The sequence below is a fragment of the Eleutherodactylus coqui genome, chromosome 9 (genome assembly GCF_035609145.1).
Source record: "Eleutherodactylus coqui strain aEleCoq1 chromosome 9, aEleCoq1.hap1, whole genome shotgun sequence".
Taxonomy (NCBI): domain Eukaryota; kingdom Metazoa; phylum Chordata; class Amphibia; order Anura; family Eleutherodactylidae; genus Eleutherodactylus; species Eleutherodactylus coqui.
Window position 1 is genome coordinate 159,987,990 of NC_089845.1, and position 16,546 is coordinate 160,004,535.

Consider the following 16,546-nt stretch of genomic DNA (forward strand, 5'->3'; position numbering starts at 1 on the left):
GTATCCAAGCTATAAGCAGTACAACAGGGTACTAGAGCCTCCATGCCTGCCTGTATCACATCTTGTATCCAAGCTATAAGCAGTACAACAGGGTACTAGAGCCTCCATGCCTATCCGTATCACATCTTGTATCCAAGCTATAAGCAGTACAACAGGGTACTAGAGCCTCCGTACAAGATCAGGGAAAGTGTTGTTGATGCCGGAGCTGCTATAGGGAGAGTGTTAGGAGTGATTTTAGGCTTCAAGAACCCCAACGGTCCTTCTTAGGCCATAGAAATCGCAGATCGCACCTATGTGCGATCTGCGATTTCTGTTCTCTTCTCTATATGCGCTCAATGGGGCCGGCGGCAGCAGCGCCGACCTTATTGAGAACATATAGAAGACAAATCATTCTTCTCTGCCACAGCTGTAACAGCTGTGGCAGAGAAGAACGATGTTTGCCCATTGAATTCAATGGAGCCGGCAATACAGCAGGTTCCACTGAAAGCAATGGGCTGCCGGCGATCGCGGGATGAATTGTCGGGAAGGGCTTAAATATATAAGCCCTTCCCTGCAATTCATCCAGAAATGTGTTACAATAAAAATATATACCGGCGTATAAGGCGACGGGGCGTATAAGACAACCCCCCAACTGTCACCTTATACGCCGGGAATACAGCGGAGCAAAGAATAAAAATCATTACTCACTTCACCGGGCGTTCTGTGGTGTTCCGGCAGGCTGTCGCTCCCTCCTGGTCCCCGGCAGAGCATTGCTTTCTCTACGAAGGGCTTTAAATCCCCACCTCCAGAAACACACGTGCCTTCAGCCAATCACAGCCAATGACAATGATGTCATTGAATGGCTGTGATTGGCTGAAGGCACGTGTGTTTCTGGAGGCGGGGATTTCAACCACTGCGTCCAGAAAGCAATGCTCTGCCGGGAACCAGGAGGGAGCGACAGCCTGAAGGAGCACCGCAGAACGCCCGGTGAAGTGAGTAATGATTTTTATTCTTTGCTCCGCTGTATTCCCGGTGTATAAGGTGACAGTTGGGGGGTCGTCTTATACGCCCCGTCGCCTTATACGCCGGTATATATTTTTATTGTAACACATTTCTGGATGAATTGCAGGGAAGGGCTTATATATTTAAGCCCTTCCCGACAATTCATCCCGCGATCGCCGGCAGCCCATTGCTTTCAGTGGAACCTGCTGTATTGCTGGCTCCATTGAATTCAATGGGCTAACATTGTTCTTCTCTGCCACAGCTGTTACAGCTGTGGCAGAGGAGAACGATCTTTATGCTGACAGTGCGGGGGGGGGGGCACTCTTGCCGCTATTGTGGCTTAATAGTGGGACCTGTGAACTTGAGATGCAGCCCCTCGCCTGCCCTATCCGTTGCTGTGTCGTTTCCAGCACTTTCTTGAATTGCCCCGATTTTCACAAACGAAAACCTTAGCGAGCATCGGCGAAATACAAAAATGCTTGGGTCGCCCATTGACTTCAATGGGGTTCGTTACTCGAAACGAACCCTCGAGCATCGCGAAAAGTTCGTCCCGAGTAACGAGCACCCGAGCATTTTGGTGCTAGCTCATCTCTAGTAGTAAAACCACCACATGGGTAAAATCCCTAAAAAGCGTCTGGTCCTTAAGGTACAAAACAGCCTGGTCCTTAAGGGTTGAAGGGCTTTTCCAGGCAGCGCCAGGTGTAAAAATCTGTGGGAGTTGCACTTGCAATTGCAGGCTGCGTTCACATTGATCTCATTAACAGCTGTGCCTGCAATTACGAGCACCGGCCACTACACAGGGGTCGGAGCAGCGGTGTATCCCGGCACTGACAGCGAGCGCTGCCTAGAAAACCCATTTAACTTTAACTTCCCTACTATCTTATTTGAAAATGTATTTCTACTCTCAGACATCCCCTTTAACAGAACAGCAGTGGATAAATCCCAAACTGCTCCCTTTACTCCGGTCCACCGATTCCTTAAAGTCGACTGACGTCTAAGCGTATTCTATAAAATGTATTTTTAAAGAGCGTCTCATATTTCCATTCCAAAGTGAGTAACTTCAGGCATATAAATGGGTCATATGAATGGATTTGTAACTTTCCAAAGAAATCAGTATTCAGACTCTTCATGATTTATGGCTTATGTGTGAAATGAGAGGAAAATGACTATTTATTGCATTCTGAAAAATTAGCATTTCAGCTTTCCTGATAGTTGATCCTTGACTACTTAATTTTTAAAGAAATGGGTAAAATTCTAAAGGGAGCTGACAAGAAGACTTCCTGCGGGATTATGTTACTTGTTAAACTTCATTTCCAATCCGTCGCTGATCCTCTTACAGTATTTGTGTTGTGATTAAGATGAAAACACAACTGAATGGACATCCACATCTACTTCTCTCTTAGAAGAGACCGCCGAGATTTACATATTTATTATAATTTATACCTATGCTGATGGCGGCAAAACGGCGACTCTTATTTTAATGTTTCTTAGTTCTAGATTACTATTTTCTTTTCATTTTCTTGCATCAAATATTATATATGTTACTGTAACGCATCACGTCTGTGGATGTAAGAGCTGCAGGAGGACGAGCAACAATGTCACCAGGGGGAGCGATAAGCTGGGCCGTTAATGAGAGTTATCCGTCAGCAGATACAGCCGTGCAACCACAATGCAGAACATGAGAACACAAGTCCGAAGGGGGAGGGAAACTGATGGCAGCAACACATCTCACAAAAGTTGGCCAGGCCATGTCTACCATTGTGTAGCATCATCTCTTCTGTAAACGTCTGGGAAGTGAGGAGACCAATTGCTGGAGTTTTGGGAGAGGAACGTTGTCCCATTCTTGCCTGATGTAGGATTCTAGCTGCTGCTCATCAGTCTTCGGTCATCTTTGCCAGATTTTTCTGTTTCATATTGCACCAAATGTTTTCTATTGGTGGAAGGTCCGGACTGCGAGCGGCTGGTTCACCCCTGGACTGTGAAGCCGTGCTGTTGTGATGGATGCAGTATGTGGTTTAGCATTGTCTTGCTGAAATATGCAAGGCCTTCCCTGAAAGAGACATTGTCTGGATGGAGCAGATGTTGTTCTGTAACCTCTATATACGGCTCCGCATGGATAGTGCCTGTCAGGATGTATAGGCTGCCCTTGCCATAGACACTAATGCACCTCCATACCATCAGAAATGCTGGCTTTTGATCTGTGTGCTGATGACAAGCTGGCTGGACACGACGTTTCCAAACAGAACTTCACATTTTGATTCATCTGACCACAGAACAGTTTTCCATTTTGCCTCAGTCCGTTTTCAATGATCTTTGGCCCAGAGAAGACATTGGTATTTCTGTTTGTGTAGATATTTGGCTTATTCTTTGCATGATACAGCCTTAACTTACCTTGGGGATTGCATGGCGAACCGTGTTCACAGACAGTGATTTCTGGAAATATTCCTGATCCCATGCAGTGATTTACATTACAGAATCATGCCTGCTTTTAATGCAGCGCCTCCTGAGGGCCTGTAGATCTCCAGCATCCAATATTGACCGCCGGTCTTGTCCCTTCTGCATATGAATTTCTCCAGACTCTAAAACGTTTGATGACATTATGTACTGTAGATGGTGGGATATTCAAAGTCTTTGCAATTTTACATGGAGAAACATTTTACTGAAGCAATTTTTTGATGCAGTTTTTTACAGATTGATGAACCTTTGACCATCTTTGTTTCTGAGATACTCAGCCTCTCTAACGTGCTCTTTTCAAACACATTCATAGGACTTAGTAGAAATTTGACCCTCCAGCTGTTTTTCATTAGTACCACTTACTTATCCAGACTTTTGTTACCCCCATCCCAACTTTTGTGAGCTGTGTGGATTCCATCAATTTCTAAATTAGCTATTTTTTTAAAAATTAAATGGGAAAATGTCTCCCTGCCCCCTTCCGATATGTGAACTATGTTCTACTATAAATAAAATATGGTTAGATGAGATGTATATATATAGATAGATACACGCACACACTGATCAGCCCCTTTATTAGGGTCCCTGGCCGTTTCACAATTGCAACTTCCCTGTATGAAAATTAGATCTAAGACCTCAAAGTGCAACATAAAATCACACGGCAAGTTTTCCGCGGATCAGTTTCAGCGTGAATCCACATCAGATGGGAAAATCCAGTGATCTGAGCGACTTCCAACGAGGCCGGGTCATCGGTGCTAGACTAGCCGGGAGCCCACTGCCAACTGCATGGGGTTTTCTCATATAACAGTGTGGAGCGTAAACTGAGAATGATGTGATTGAGGAAAAACATCCAGAAAAAGGGGAACTTGTGGATGGGAATAACTTGTCACAGGTGCACAACAGTCAAGAACAGTTGCTTACAACGCTGGTACTCCAACTAACATGTCCAAATGCACAACTCGCCATTGTGTCTAGAAAAACTGCAAAGATGAGACTCCAGCGGGCAAAGAGCACAAAAATTGTTTTATTTGGCAGCGGAAAAACATCTCCTGATCCAGATTTATGTTGCTCTGTGCTGGTGGGAGATCAAAATTTGGTGCAAGCAGCATGAATCGCTGACCCTTTCCTGTCAGCTGGTCAGAACATGTCAGCACCGCCATCTAATCTGCAGCAACTAGAAGCTTCCTGTCCACAGGGGCCGGTATTCCTGCTGAATTATTTCATCACCTAGTGGAATCCACACCATGACAAACTGCTGTGGTTCTGGAGTCCAAAGGAGTCCAACACACTACCAGATGGGGTCTCTAATAAAGTTACCATTCAGCATATCTCTCTGTCACTTTGACCAAAGAATAAAACAACGGCCTCAGGTTAGGGAAAGTTAGGCAGTGTCCTGAGGGCTAAGATGAGCCTCTTCCTTAAAGTGTTACATTTCACTCATTCGATACATTATACAGATTCAGATGATTTTCAGAACGTCCCTTTTTCTGCACTTATAAGAAGGATTTACAAAATGCTCATTTGACTAATTACATTTCATTACGGCCGAGATGAATCAACAGCCATGTAGTTTTATTTTCCCAGGAATTAATCTTATTTTGTCATGAAAACCAAACAAATGTTATGTCATGTTTTGTAGTCTTGCTTGGGCTTTAATGACTAATTATGTGACCCCAATGTTGTATCCAAATTAGAGGCAACAGACTAACAGAGCAATGTACTTGTAGGCTGTTAATTGTGAACACCATGCGTTACACGACTTTACCAAACTTGAAGTCAAATGTGTTGATATCATAATACATCAGTGTTTCCATCGCTCAGAGGTATATTTTCTATAGAAGGAGACCCTCTGGGGCTATAATGGTGGTCCAGCACTGAACTGCTTTTCCTACTTCCCAACATAGTCATATAGTTTTTCGGCAGCCATCACAAAGGGCTTGCTTTACCATAATGGCTTTATAGAAAATGGTTCCCTAGGCAACAAGTGAAGTAGCTTACCAACATTTGATTCCCAAATAAGCCCCTCCCTTCCCTGCCCCCAAACTTTCGAAACTACCTTTTTTGTTTTGTTCCTTTTTTTGGACTGATTTACTAATTTACAGGTGTGGGATGATTGAGCTGGCTGGGTGTGTGGATTGCTCCAGTCAGTCAATCACCACTGATCTGTGCAGATAATTTCCAGACCCTTTTGCTAGAGGGTTCTGGTCAATATCCAATCCTCATCCTTCCCTCTCAGCACTCTGGTGTTTTGTGTTATGCATGCTGCTTGTTTGAGTTGTTTCCTCCACCTTTTCTGAAGATGGTCAAGACACAAAGCTAGGACGGATGGCTAACACTGGAAAAGAGAGCGAGGATTCAAAAAGATCTGTACAAGTTTGAACAGTGGGCAGCGACTAACAGAATGGTATTTAACAAGGAGAAATGCAAAGTCCTACATCTGGGCAAGAAAAAAGGAAAAAAAACATAAAATGAGGGGAATTGGGCTAAGCAGCAGCACATGTGAAAAAGACTTGGGTATAATAATAGATCATAGACTGAACATGAGTCAACAATGTGATGCAGCAGCCAAAAAGGCAAACACAATTCTGGGATGTATTAAGAGAAGCATAGAGTCCACATCACGTGAGGTCATTATCCCCCTCTACTCTTCCTTAGTCAGACCTCATCTGGAATACTATGTCCAGTTCTGGGCACCCCACTTTAAAAAAGGCATAGCAAAACTGGAACAAGTTCAGCGAAGAGTTATCAGGATGGTGAGCGGTCTGCAAATTATGTCCTATGAGGAACGGTTAAAGGATCTGGGAATGTTTAGCTTGCAGAAGAGAAGGCTGAGAGGAGACTTAATAGCCTTCTACAAATATCTGAAGGGCTGTCACAGTGCAGAGGAATCAGCCCTATTCTCATCTGCACAGGGAAAGACTAGAAGCAATAGGATGAAACTGAAAGGGAGGAGACACAGATTAGATATTAGACAGTGAGGGGATCAATGAGTGGAACAGGTTACCACGGGAGGTGGGGAGTTCTCCTTCAATGGAAATCTTCAAACAGAGGCTGAGCAGACATCTGTCTGGGATGATTTAGTGAATCCTGCATTGAACGGGGGTTTGAACACCTGATAGCCCTGGAAGTCCCTTCCAACTCTACCATTTTATGACATCTGATCTCACTTCCCTTTTATCAGTTGTGGCCTCCAGACATTGTATGTCTTTGGTTCTGTCAGATGCTGTCCTTGCTGTCATCAGAAGAGTGATGTCTGACATTCTTGTCCCTTTCTGGAAGTGAGAACAATTGAACTAACTTCTGCTCATCTAAGCATGCATGAGGTTCTGGGTGGGGTTTCCTTCTGTCTGCGAGGTGAGCAGACTTTAGATGTGTACAATGACTTGATCAGTATGTATCTGAAGTTGTGGTCTAAGCTTGGTGTGAACATTGACTTGTTCTGTTTCGTGTTCCCTCTATGTTGCAGTCACTTGCTGAGAACAGGGTTGTGTACTGTGTACATCTGTAGGTATTGCATACACTAGGTATGAACTGTCCTCAAATATTTTGTATTTGCCTCGTCTGGTGCTCCTGCTTATTACCATCTAGGGCTAGACAGTTGACCTCTAGGTTCCAGCATGGATCCATCTCTATCAGAATGATAGCCCCACTTGTAGGCAAAGGCCCCCTTTCCTTTTTTGCAGTTGTCTCACAAGACAAGGATCCTTGACGTAGGATTGTGAGCTAATGTATTTTGGCCAAAATACAAACCAATACCTTGTGCTTATTTATAGATATTTCCACCTGTCTGGTTGTTTAGTTAATTGGTAAGTATGAGGCCTTCCGGTGTGTTGTTTTGTCTGAGGTCCCTGTTTTCCCTTCTGGGTGTTTGTATGCATGGCTGATTTATAGTTGTTTGACGTTTATGTCTGGTCATGTATATAAGTCCCAACTCCCCTTTCTTCACTCTAGCCCTTATTTAGGTTGTGTTTGTGTGGGTCGTTGTTCCCACGGCTTGCACAAATGTTACAGGTGTGTGTTGTGGAGTGTATGATCTGGAGGAATGCAAAACATAGCTTTTCGACAGATAGTGGGTGCTTAACGAATAACCTTTTATGCCAGATGATGGGAAACCGCTTTTAACAGTCAGGCTGATGACCAAGAGACTTGCGGTCTCTCCCACAGGAGAATAAGCAGCATTTGCAGGTGAAGGAGTCCATACAATGGTCTTGGACTGATCCGTCTCTTGATATGGGCTGGGAGACTCTGGAGGAGAAATTGGCCATTGTCTAATACTTTCTGGCACTTGGTGTGAAATGGTCGACTGGAGCAGGCTGGGGTATACCCTTACCTATAGGAGAAGAGGGGTGGGTGGGGGTACATAGGGGAAAGAGTGATCTAGCTCCTGCAGTGTCCCCATGGTCTCTCGGTCCACATAAGAGGATAATGGCACAAACAGGGCTTCATGGCCTGGTTCCAGCCAAACTGCTTTTGTGAAAGGCCTTGATTTGAAGTAAGCACACCAGGTTGCGGAAACCCACAAGTAGCCAGGGAAACACGGATATCCACCAGGCTCCATGACCCTCCAAAATTTTTATTAGACTGTAGAGGCAGTTAATCAATTCCACAAAATCCCACCCGTAGGGCTTCTATGCCTGTCCGTGCTTTTTTTTTCCAGGAGTGTCTCCACTGAAGTCTTCATGTTACCATTGTCTGCTTGCACTCTACTCACTTTCCAGATTCTGGTCAGCGGTTTCCCACTTATTGAACCCTCCTCCTCTTAAAGATATGGTACACAATTTACAAAGACACATCAGCAACAAGCAAAGAAAACAAGTAGTCAACAAAACTGTACCTCCCTTACATTCGGATAGGACGTATAGGCAGAGTAGGCCCTTCGATCAGAAACATGCCTGCAGCTGGAACCCCCTACTGGAATATATAGTAAGATAACCAGAGCCATGCAGTAGTTTGTTTAAGATGCTTTAAGCAACCATAACAAATTCAACAAAGTCCTGGCAATGTCTGGGGGATAATTAGTTCTTACTGGTGTTGGGCCCACAGTTTGCAGAGGGGTGTGGTGGCAGCAATGGTAGTAGTGGTGGCTAAGCTACTCCCTCTCTCAGAGACGCAGAAATGCAACCTGTGGGAAAATACTGCAGTGTGAATGGTGCTCTGTTTTGACGTTCGGTGCTATCCGTGAAGTTGGGCAGGGCAAGATGGTGGTTTATCAAGTTCGTGATGCCAGTCTGTGTATAGGCCGAGACCTACTCTGGACAAATAGACAAGTAAAAGGTAAAAACAAAATAAAAAGGGAAACTGTCCTTTCTCCCTAGAGTGTAGTGTGGTACCTCAGTGCAGATGTTGTCGGTGGTGGGAAGGGACTCCAATGAGGCAGGTTGAACAGTAAAACAATGGAATGTTTTATTTGCAGAGAGAGATCTTGACTTAAGGCCCATTTACTCACAACTAATATCGCTCAAAATTTGTTTAAACAGCCGAAAGTGAGCGATAATTGTTACGTGTAAAAGCGGGCAGTCATACACTATTCGTTCACATGTCATTGATGGCTGGTTTTTAGCTGGCATACAAAGCAGCACTGTCAGTTCAAAAGAAAGTCTTATCAATGTACTCATTGTGTTTAATTTGCACACACAATGAGTACACTATTTATTCATGCTGAGAGAATACAACAGAATTTTCCCAGCCAGATAACTCTAGTATAAACGCATGCCCAGCTGAGCAAACAGCTGATTAAGCTAATGAGGGAAAATATAAGATGATTAGGTGTGAGTAATTTTATGCAGAAATATCGGCAATTCGTCCAATCGCTCGACCGTTTAAGCAATAATCGTAGTATGTAAAAGTGCCTTTAGAGACAGTTATACAATCTGCATTACGTTTACTTAAGATGGATGATTACAGTTGAACAATTGGAATACTCCTTGATTCACATTGATTTGTACTCCAGCTTTAGTCTCTGAGGTGGTCTATAGAGTTCCTCTTCACTCTATCTCTTTCTTTATTTTCCTGATTATTAGATTCTTCTTTCTATCTTCTCCTTTACTCAACCTTTCTCTCATGCTGTCTTCCTATACATCCAACATAAACAAGCTTTTGTACTCACACTTTTCTTTCCTCCTTCTCACTGCACTGGCTTTCTCTTGATCTTGCTTTCTCTTCCTTGACTAGCCTTGATTCTTCTGCATTCCCTTACTTCTCCTCCAGACTCCACCCCTTCTCACCTTTTATCTGTCTCTTCTCACCCAACCCATGCAGTGAGCCTATCCTCCAATCACAGGCCACCCAGCAACTAGCTAGCCAATACCTAGGTTATGTTGGGGTGAGTGACATACATGATAGCAGGCTAGTCTAATGCAGGGTTAGGTTGAGCAAGCACATCAATATAACAAGCAGCTAAACATTTAAAGGCATATACAGATTTCCATATAAAGTGATCACATAAGTGCTATAGTGTCCCTAATCCAGGGCGCTACACTGGTACACAGCTTACTGAGCCAGAGGCAAACACAGCAGAACAGTCTCTTATTGTGACCAATCACCAAAGTTCCAGTGCTCTCCCGATCCTTCACTTTTGGTGTACATTAAACGGGCAAGATGCTACTTCTTTTCTTCAGCTCTCTCTCAACTAACGTGCACATGTGCATTCCTTATTTGTTTTCTACGCCTTCTTTGGCCTCTCGCGAGACTCTACTACTGTGTCTCTCCAGCCAACTTACCCAGTTCAAAACATTGATTTAAAGGACTAGAACACAACATTTTAATAAACTTGTACTGTTCATTACCCTGTCTTACACAGGTATTGCTGCAGGCAATGTATTGATCTACTGATCCAGATTCACTCGCTATTCCTCTTGGCATCAGTACGGCACAGCTGGACGGCGCTGCTGACAGCTTCCCCCACCTTTGGTCTGTGGATGACGGGGCATCTTTTGCATTGTTCTCATTACAACATACACTGCTCATGACTATACACCTCCCAGAACTTAACGACACATGACATACAAGTCCACTATTATACCTCCCCCTACACATAGCTCCACCCACTTACTTCCTACTATGAGGCCTCCTGTGCTCACTAATGGCTGGCAGCCGGCAAGACAACATAAAACTATACACATAACTTGAAGAACTATAACATCAGTAAAAGTACACGACTATACAGATGCAACCATTCATGACTATATTGTCTGTTTCTACCTTGTAACTATAGAGACACATAGTTCTACATAGGAGCTGTATGCACAAAACGGTGGGAGATATTTAACCAATCTACACTGAATTCAATGTACAAGTAAGTCAGATGTGCATGGGTTTTGTATGGCAATGACTTGAGAGTAGCGTCTGCTCCATTAGCAGCAATTGACAGCTTTTTGACAGCTGCTAGGGTCCTTTTACACTCAACAGGTTATCCCAGTGATAATCATTCCTGTGGTTTTACATAAGAACGATCATCGCTCAGTGACTGGAGGCGGGGTGGGTCGGGGATCATTACGGTCTGCCCGCCTCCATTCACAATAAACAGGCAGTTGTTTCTTAAGTGAATGACTGCCTGTTTACGCGGGCCAATCCATTGTTCAGTCTTAAGGTATGCATATCACTGAATGATAGCAGTTTCAGAAAGGAAAGCCGAGCTCTGATTGGTTGCTGTGGGCAGCTAAGACAGTTTTTATGTTAGACAGTTTTGATAAGTGAAGTCCAGATATTTATGTGCTAAAATACAGTATGATGCAATACTATAGTGTAGCAGTATACGGTATAAGGATATAAGGGATCAAATGACTGCAAGTTCAAGTCCCCTTTGGGGACTTTTAAAACAGGTAAAAATAAGCAAAGATTTTTTTAATCACAACAAAATAAATATGAAGTTTGAAAAAGAAAAACCTTTTCCCATATTTATAATAGAAATAAAAAAAACCTGTGATTTGGTATTACTGTGTCTGTATTAGTCCAAACTTAGTATTTCTGTTGCATAGTGAACACGTCCAAAAAAAATTACACAAAGCCAGAAATGGTCACCACTAGAGATGAGCGAGCATACTCGCTAAGGCACATTACTCGAGCGAGTAGTGTCTTAGCCGAGTATCTCCCCGCTCGTCTCTAAAGATTCAGGGGCCGGCGCGGGTGACAGGTGAGTTGTGGCGGGGAGCAGGGGGGAGAGAGAGGGGGAGAGAGATCTCCCTTCCGTTCCTCCCCACTCTCCCCCGCCGGCCCCCGAATCTTTAGAGACGAGCGGGGAGATACTCGGCTAAGGCACTATTTGCTCGAGTAATGTGCCTTAGTGAGTAATATACTCACTCATCTCTAGTCACCACATCTCGAAGAAAAAATATAATAAAAAAGTAGCCAAAAAGTTGTGTGTACTCCATAATGATACCAATGAAAACCATAGGCCCTCTTGCAAAAAACAAGCCTCACACAGCTGCATCGACGGAAAAATAAAAAAGTAATGGCGGTCGGAAAATGGCGACAGAAAGGAATTTTTCAAAATTTTTTTTTAAAAGCAGTACAACAAAAAGAAAACTATATGAATTTGATTATGTTGGGATCGTTCTGACCCACAGAATACAATTATTATGCCATTTTTCTGCAGTAATTGTGCATTTTTCCCCACCTCACTACACTTATTATTATTTTTATTTTAAATCAGGTCATTTATATTTTGAAAACAATTACCCCCAATGACCCTTTAATTTCAGGACTTTTTTACATGCATTAGTATAATATACATAGAACATATCATTATCCCACCCAAACTATGTTATCAATTATAGCTAAATTTAAACAAATCATCTCCCACCAATAAAACAAAAAATTTTCAGAAACATACAAAAAAAAACCCCGTCCTCTTCTCCGCCTCTCTCACCCCTCTACATTTCATCAGCTCTTCCACATTATCTAAATTCAACCAGCACTCAATGTTACCCATTCATTATACATATCAGACCATCTTACCCAAATGTCCTCAAACTCAGTCACACGGCCCCTTTCCTAATATCTCCCCCTTTTCAAGGATACAACCTCTCTTATCTTTGCAACGAAATCCAATGGGCGATAATCAGCTTCCACTCCATATACAATTCACTCTGGATTCCCAGAAGTGTACGCCATCAAGACCATCAATATTACCGATATACAAGTTCTGGGATTAAGACCGATATCGACAAGATGGACTGTCTTAATTCTCTCTCGTGCCCCACTCCAAAATTCACACAATTTTACACAATCCCAGACCACATGCAGTAGATCTGCGCCATCCATGTAACACCTCGGACAGTCTGAGTGTCATCTAATATCTGTTATACCACTTTAATGGAGTGCGATAAACTCTCTGCACTAAATACAAATGATACAGGTAGAGACATCATTGGAATCAGACACAACACTGCGGCCCGTTTATCTTCACCAATACGGCCAAAATCGTATTCCCATCTTTCTTTTACCTTTATTCATTGGGAATTGCTGTAAATAGTAAGAAAGCATCTGTCTATATGAATAAGATATTACACCCATCGTAGCTCCAGAACATCCAAGAAAGTTCACCAAAGGGTGTTGAACCATAAGTACACATACTGACCGACCCTGAGCAGCAAACTCATGTCGTAACTGAAGAAGCTTGGAAAAATAACTACGGGGAACATCCTAAAGCTCTCTAAATTGTTCAAAACTATAAAAAAAAAAAAGGTTTAAGTTTTCTGTACATTATACGGTGCATAAAAGAGTAGCTTTCAAAAATACAACTCATCCTGCAAAAACCAACAACTCTCAGGCAGTTACATCAATGGAAAGATAAAAAAGGTATGATTTTTTTTTTAAGTGGATAGGAGAAAACAAAAATGAAAAAAATTGTCCGTGTCCTCAAAGGGTTAAAGGGGTTCTGTCACTAAAAAAGAAAAATGCTATACTTATCTATTCCTTGCCCATCAGTCTACTTACCAGATCTTCACCTCCCTTATCTTCTCCTGTCTCCTGCAGTCCTGGGGCTCACTTCACCTCTAGCTGCCTGATTCTTCTCCTTCCTGTGAGGTTACGTACATTTAGTTGTCAGTTTTCCATTGTACCTTACGTCACAGCTCACAGGCCAGCAGGAGGACTGCCTATCTTCTTCAGAGATTGCTCATGCGAGCTGTCTCTGAAATAGATTACAATTCCCTCCTAGGCAGTGAAGCTACAGCACAGGGATGTGACCTTCACTGACCCAGCAGGAAGAAGTTTGTGATGAGCAGACTTCATAACAAGCTGGGCCCAGCCTGCAGTGAGCTGACCTGGGGCACTGGAGAAGCTCAACCAGGAGAAGATGTGATAAGGAGACTGACAGGGAAGGAATAGGTAAGTTTAGATAATTTTTTTTTAATGACAAAACCCCTTTAATCAAGAAAATGCTAAATCATATAATCTTTCGGAATTGTTGGAAAAACTACCAAAAAATGGTTGCTCTAATATTAAAACCCTTTAATATTTTATGAAATTCTCCAGCCTAATAGTAAGGACAAGGTGCGGTTTAATTATTTTACGTTTCTTACAGTCATTTGCATAATTCCAGTCGATATAATTTTACGCAATCTTTATACTGGAAGACACTATTATGGTTTTGATAGCCCAAATGATTATTTTGAGGTTGGAGTAATTTGTGCCATTGAACGTCGCTGCCAGCTCAGATTTAATAACTGCTGTAAATTTTTTTTATTCCTTAAGGCAAAGCAGATGAAACAATATATTCCGTAAATTTAAATGGATAGATATTTTCTCGTAAAAATGTAATCTGCATTATTATTCTGTTTTATGAGGATTCGTATGTGAACGGAACAATTCTCCTCCATAAATTTGTGCAGAAAAGAGGGAAAATAAAGGGTAGCGTCGTGTACGAGGCTCTTAGTGAAACTGTTTAAGATTATTAAGTCAAAAAAAGGAAAAAAAAAAGACAGAAGATGCAATTTTTGCAAAGGGAAATTCACATACATACAATATAACACAATGCAGTGCTTGGTTGTAGGCAAGGAAAGATGGGCATTTGTCCCAGGACCTCACCCATCTAGGGACACCTTAGGAGACTTTCACCAACACCCTGATCCCCTTCACTGTAACACACCATGGGCCACTATGGCACCAAGCTTGGTTTCCCCACGACTATGGGCCCCAGCCCGCTATGAGCCTTATGAGCCTCAGCCCGTAGCCTCTTATGTCACGGTGTAGTGACCCAGTACTGGCACTACTGAGTAATATTAACATCTAAGGGAGACTGTGTCACCATATACATATATTGTACCATATTTGATTATATGGTTGTGCAGCGTCCCAAAGGGTCACTCAGGACACGAAGCCCACACCGAGAAGTTGGGAGAGTAGAGTGGTCACCTGTCACAGTGACACTTACCAGACTCCTCCCCAGAGGGACACACAGGACTTCTTCCGGACACCCTTAGGATAGGGATGGCCTATATACATTTAGCAGAGCTTCAGGTTGTCACGTGACGCCATCATTCCTCACTCAACGGAATGTACCTAGGCAATAATAAAGAGAGTCCACACATGATTTAGTGGTTAAGTACCTCAGTCCCTGGGAACGGTCAGGGCGTGGTAAAACTTTACTTGTAAAACTTTGTCACTTTACAGAGTAAACGCAGCAGTGCAGGTAAAACAGCAGAAGGGTGGTTAGGGAGGAAACTCAGGATGATGCCAGTCCTACAGTCATCATTATCTGTATAGTACCACTCCTGGAAGAGGAAACTCTCTGAAAGAGGAAACTCAGGATGATATTGGCCGTACAGTCCTTGTTATCTTTATGGTACCGCTCCTGGAAGAGGAAGGAGCAAACTCTCGACAGACACTCACATTTTGAAGTACCTCTGCACGGTGGTCTCTATACTCTTCACTCCTCTCTCTCTCTCTTTCTTCCTTCTCACTTTTCAGTGGTTCCTGGCATTGGGGACCTCAGGAAACCGTTCTTTCTCTTCTATTATCTTCTCCACATGAGGGTTGAAGGTACCCCCATGTGGCTGGCACTCTCAGGAACCCAGAAGAATAACAACCACTTCCCGCTCTCAAGCACGCATGCTTATTTTCTCTAGCAAACCACATGGCAGGACATAAATTGATACTTTTGTGCAGATATTAACCTCTCACTTGCTGCAGCTGTGCAATACACATAACAAGAGTCAAGACATTTTGCACAGTGCATCCACACAAAAGACATGACACGTATGACAATTATAGAAGGGCCAGGAATAGGTGTTTTGGGCCACTACAGCTGTATATCTGCCTGGCCTTAGCAACTTGAAAATCCTCTACTATTATTAGCCCCTCTGTGCTAACTTAGCTCTAATTGGCAGAGGTGCGGTTTATCCAGAAGATGCTAGAAGTTTTTGGAAGGGGAGGTAATGTAAGATCCTGGACTCCCTGTTTGGGGAAGTGCAATGTAGAGTTGGAGCAGAGGGTGTAGTGAATTACCTGCTCAGTCAGCATACAGCACCCAGAGCTGCAGGATTGTCACCAGCCCAGGAAGGAGCTCCAGCATGTGTGTGGCGACCAGCAGGAGTAAAGTCCACCTGGATTGAATCCATAGCGAACCCCAAGGCAACATATGTGTCTTTCCCACTTTTGTCTTAGATCATTGTTAAAAGGAACCTGACAGTAGTATTTTTGCTGTTAAACAGCTGCCATAGCGCTCTCAATCATGTTGTGTGCACTCCACATACCCGTGTCCCTAAACAGAGAGAAAGCATCAGCCCAAATGATGTATATATTTTGGTATACTATATGTAAATTTCTGGTTTCAGGTCATCTGCCTGCTGCCTGAGAACACTATAATACCAAAAGTATTTGAACACCCCTATGAGTAGAATGGATCGTCTCTTATTAGCATTTCACATATTCTAAACCAGGCTACATAAGTTGCAGAAGCTTGGAGGTGTCAGCCATAGTTTGTGATGTCAATTGCACATTATTGGAAATGGGGGTTATGGCACTGCACTAAAACCATCCAATATGAAGTGCAGTGCATTGGCCCATCTACAGTGGTGCAAGGAGCATCATCATGGGCAGTTGGGCAATGGATATTAATTAATATCAAATGGAAGTACCTGGGTGGAGAGGAGGCCTGGGGAACGCCTCTGCC